The following is a 5247-nucleotide window of genomic DNA, read 5'->3' on the forward strand; positions in this document are numbered from 1 at the left end:
TTGCTTGTTGTTTTACCAGCAGGAGGGGCTCAAAATAACTAAGTTGAGTCAATAATTTTAAGTTTAATGCAACACTTAATATGTTCTTGGGTAAACACATCCCTCCCCTCAGAACCAGGACCTCTAGTACAGAAGGCCCAAGTTGCTCAATGCTACAAAATTTACTCAGTTGTGCCACTGGAAGCAATGGTGAGAGGGCGCTCAGACAAAGGTATTCTATCTGTCAGAAACATTACAGGTATTAGGTTCAAACCATTGCATGGACATTGTGCTCACTGTTGTAGCACCTTTGCCTATTGTCGATTGATTTTCCAAGGCTCTGTTCACAATCCTATTGTAACAAATCAGTCCATTTGTTAGCCCTTGAGTAGACTTGCTGGTCAAGGCACTGCAAACAGAGAAGGAAAACACATAGCCACACCCATGTCAAAGCAAAAATTGCACCAGACAAAGTTAAACATGTAAGGACAACCTTATTCAAGAATATTTCAATAGGAAAGGAGTCTGAATTCAATTCCACTGAAACAAAAGAAGGGAGAGTTTTCAACCATTGGGGTGAGCTAGTGGAAAAGTATTAGAGGACATTAGGGGTGGGGTTCTGGGGGTTGTCAGGCACATTGAGTTATTCCTGAGTTTGCAAAGGTTTTTCTCTGTAATTAGGCTCTCTGTGTTTGCTAATTGGTGCCCATTGAAGTTAGGGTCCTACCCTCTCTCAGAGACTGGGAAATACGGCTGTTATCTCCTTTGACGTTCACATTTCAAAGAGAGGGTTCCTAGGTCCTTGAGAAAGATATTTCCTGAGCTATAAAACTGCCAAGAGGTTAGGAGAAGATTTAAACACATTTCAAAGGGGCAGAAAAATAATTTATAATTGAAAGTTTTCTAAAGTGAATGCTCTAAAAAGAAAACGGTAGTTCAAGGGCCTAAAGTCTGGAAGAAACCTGTCTAAAGTTTAGCCAAGCTAAGGAAAACTTTAAGGTAGTCTTGGTCACCGTGAATATGTATCAATCCAGTACACATGAATTATTTACCATTCAAGGGGGCAAAAGATCCAATGTAATCAATCTATCCCATGGTGGCTGGCTGGGCTCTTCAAAGGATGGAGCCATACCAAAGGCTTAACTTTAGAGCCTACCACTAATTGGCTGAATATTCCACAGTAGCAAGAGCTATTACAGGCTCAGTGAGAGGGAGTCCATATTGTTGGACCCAAGGACGTTTACCAAGTCTGCTATTATGATGATTCCTTTCATTAGGACAAAGTATAAGCACTAGAGTGGCTAAGGATGAGCATTTTTGTTGTTTTCTGGTTTTTTATTTGGTTTTTGGTTTTACTATTTGGTATTTTAGCATGCTACAATTAAAAAATATGGGATATATTTTTGCTCACTTATACAGGCCTGTCTTTAAGATTAATTCTTACCTGAGTTGTTTGGTCACTTATTCTTGTACTGATAATTTGGTAGATAATTTTGATCAATTAATTTGATTACACTAATTTCAGGGATGGAGATGTTTCAAAGCTGGGCTACAGTTCCTTTAATGGCCATGCTCTTTTTTGCTCACTTTGACTTTGGGGGCATAGATCTTCCAAGTTCCAACTCAGTGTATGGAACATCCCCACTCTTGGCATCCTGGACTCCTGTGATTTGTGTTAGCATTAGCAATAGAGTGTAATAAATAAATTAAATTCTAGCACAATAGAAATACTTGCACTTGCATGATGATTTCATGTTCAGCAACGTTTTTTGATGTTTTATAATATTCTTCATAACAGCTTAAACTCAAAATAACTCCAATGTCCATAAGCAGTAGAAAAGATAGATAAATTTTGTTACATTAGTAAATTAGACATCATATAGCCATGAAATAAAATAAAACCATACAGAAATGGTGATAGATCATGTCGATAATATAACAAGTAATTGAAGTCAGACTCAAATGAATACATACTATATGATACCATCTACATAAAGTATACAGCGCCAAAACTATTGTACTGTGTTAGAATTCAGGACAATGTTTATTTTGGGGAAAGAAAGAGGGAGCTGTGATTACAAGGGACATGAGAGGGACTTCTAGAATGTTTGCAAAGACCTATCCTTCACCTGTTTGTGATTACTCGGGCATTTGTGTGAAAATCAATGGAGCCATATGATTGTGTTCTGTATACTTTACTACAGGTGTATTATGACCCACGATGAAAGATAATAAGAATAAAAGTTTAAGATCTCATAGTTGCACATGCAAATCGTTATATCCCAAAACATGGTTAGACTTTTCTCAACACTTTATAAAGATTGTTTTACTTGAATTTTTCTTTGTTCACTAAAAAGAACATACTATAATGCTATAATAATTAAGTGAAATGATATGGAAAGTTTTTCCTGAGATTAAATTTTATTAATTAAATATTATTTCAGATAATTTAATTTATTTTTATTTTTATTTTTTTACTGGTCACTGAGGTCTTTTTATTTTGCATGCAAATCCACAGGAGATCTTGTCCGTAGATATCTCAGGGATTGTACTGTAGATATTTCAAGACATTTGGTGAGAAACAAGGTGAGAAACACAATGATTTGGGTCAATCACATGATTACAGAGCTAGGGTTTCCAACATGGTTCCAGATGGTCAAGCTAGGCTTCTCTAGCTGTTCTAAGGAAGCAGTGAGAGAACATCACAGAGACAAGTGAGGGGAGTTTACCACCAGAGCTCTCAGCAAGTATTGACGGGGATCTTGAACTATCCATGCCAACCTCAGGAGCAGAGGTCTAATCAGCCAACTAGTGACTGAAGGGCTCAGGATCCTGCCTGCCCAGAGTTTACTTGGCTACAGAGTTTCTGAAGTTTTTACCAGCAAACTAAGCCTTGCTGCCCAGTCGCTCTTCAGTTCTGAGGAGCTGGTTATACTTGGCCAAGCACTCAGACTGGCCAGGGGCACCTGTCTTGTTTTGTCCGGTACAATGACCCACCACCAGGTCAGCAATGACAGCATCTTCAGTCTCCCTAGAGCAATGAGACACCCTGACACCCCATTGGGCCAGCTTGCATGCCTGAAGAGACTTGGTCACAGAGTTGATGTGGTTCGCTTTGAGCAGCAGGCAATTGCACAATTTCTCACCCACAACTTTGGACATCAGCTTCAGATCGGTCACAATGAGATCACTCCCTACCACCTGGATTCCTCTACTGGCAGTAAACGTCTGGTGAACTTCACAAGTCATCTTGTTCCAAAGGGTCTTCAATAGTCACCACTGGGTAATCCTTGATGAAGGACTTATACAGGTGGATCAGCCTCTCAGGTATGATGTACTTGCTGGGGTCATCAGGCAACTTGAAGTCCAGGTCATACTTCCCTGACCTGAAAACTCAGAGGCAGCTACATCCACGCAAAAACAAACAAACAAACAAACAAACAAAAAAAAACCTTACTGGTGTAGCCAGCTATCCCAGTTGCATTTTTCAGCAGCTCCAGGGCTTCTTTATTCTCTAGGAGCAAACCTGCCTTCATCCCCCACACTAGTGGCATCTTTCTCATGTTTCTTATTGATGACATTCTTCAGATCCTGGTAAAGCTCCACCCCAATGCGCATGACTTCTCCGAAGTTTATTCCATGAATGGGGAGCATCATGAACTTCTTCATGGCCAGGGTGTTGCCAGCATGAGAATTACCGTTGATCACATTGAAAGCTGGAACTGGCTGGATGACTTCAGAATTATCAGCCAAGTCAGCAATTTGGAAGTACAGGGGCACCCCTTCTCAACAGCTGCTGCCTTGCAGACAGCCAGGGTCACTCTCAGAACAGCATTAGCGCTAAATTTAGATTTATTTTCCATTCCATCCATCTCTAGTTTGTCAACCTTCTGTTGTTCCACACACTCAGTTTCTTGCTAATCAAGGCAGACTCAATAGTTTTATTGACATGCTCAACAGCGTTTGAGACATCTTTCCCCATGTAGTGTGTCTTGTCATTGCTCCAAAACTCTAGGGCCCCATAGACACCAATTGAGGTGCCACTGGGCATAGCAGCTCTGAACAGAACTTTTGAGGTGCAGAGATCAACCTCAACAGTGGGATGTCCATGAGAGTGGAAGATTTCTCTGGCATCGATCTTGAGAACAGACATGGTGAATTTCTGGCTGCCAGATCTGGTCAGTGGGGAAAGAAGCAGAGGATGCTGCAGACACAGAGGGCAGCATTACAAAGCTGCAACATCTGGGAGCTCTGAGTCCCCTGAGCTCCTCTCCATGCCCTCTGCCCCACTTCTGACCTGCTCCAGGAGACCTGACAATTCATTTCAAAATGGTAACTTACCATACAAAGTTGTTTATATCATCATAATATTTATCTACTCCATCAACACATGTAGGATTGTCAATACTCACCCTTAAATAGTACTTTTCATACTTTTTCAAATACTTTGCCAAATATATACTTTATTAACTAGTATTAAAGAGAATAGAATTAATAATTAGTGGGGAGACTTCAAAAATGTAAATTTTTATCATGTATTTGTAGAACTAAATTCATAATTTACTATTTTCCTACCTAATTTAAAATATTTGACGCAAAATAAACAAAGGGAAGACTTGGAGAACAGAAAAATACGTAAAGTGATAAGTTAATTAAAACCTATTATAACAGAATAATACTCTTGGTAAATTCCCATTATTGAATTTAAAACTTGATTATAGATTTAAAATTTTTCCAATTTTGCATGAGTTTTGGGGATAATCACTTTTTATCTTAATATTTCATTTTTAGGAAATGTAAGATCAATATCAATACTTAGTTAAGGAATCACTCACTTTAGGTATCACCACCGTGTTTTTGGCCACGTGTATATGTCTTGATCCTATTGTCAGAGCAACTTGCCACTTTTATTGAAAATTATATAGTTAATTGTAAATTAATATTTTTAGTTTCTTACAGATGTAGTTTTTAATCTTATATGTAATAGGTTCCATTGTTAACAACAGTTTGTTCTTATGAGAAAAGATAATAATTACAGTTTAAATGTTGATCATATATTTATATTTCAATTTCTCTACACAAATTTGCAATTGCTACATAAGAAAAATTGATATGAAAATGTTCGTATGGAAACATTCTCCAAACGAGAAAATTACATTAATTTTTATTTTGAAAATTTCATTTAGCAATATGTGCATTTATCTAACATGATTCACTGTTTTCTTAGGTAGTTCTGTCATATAATAATTTTTGTAGTAAACCCTTGGT

General features: G+C 38.1%; 1 pseudogene; it reads right to left on the reverse strand.

The window, feature by feature from the left end:
* Positions 1-2826: 2826 nt before the first annotated feature.
* On the reverse strand, positions 2827-4132 carry LOC124237607 (alpha-enolase-like; annotated as a pseudogene).
* Between the last annotated feature and the right edge of the window lie 1115 nt (positions 4133-5247).

Source organism: Equus quagga, chromosome 3 (assembly GCF_021613505.1).
Source record: "Equus quagga isolate Etosha38 chromosome 3, UCLA_HA_Equagga_1.0, whole genome shotgun sequence".
Taxonomy (NCBI): Eukaryota; Metazoa; Chordata; class Mammalia; order Perissodactyla; family Equidae; genus Equus; species Equus quagga.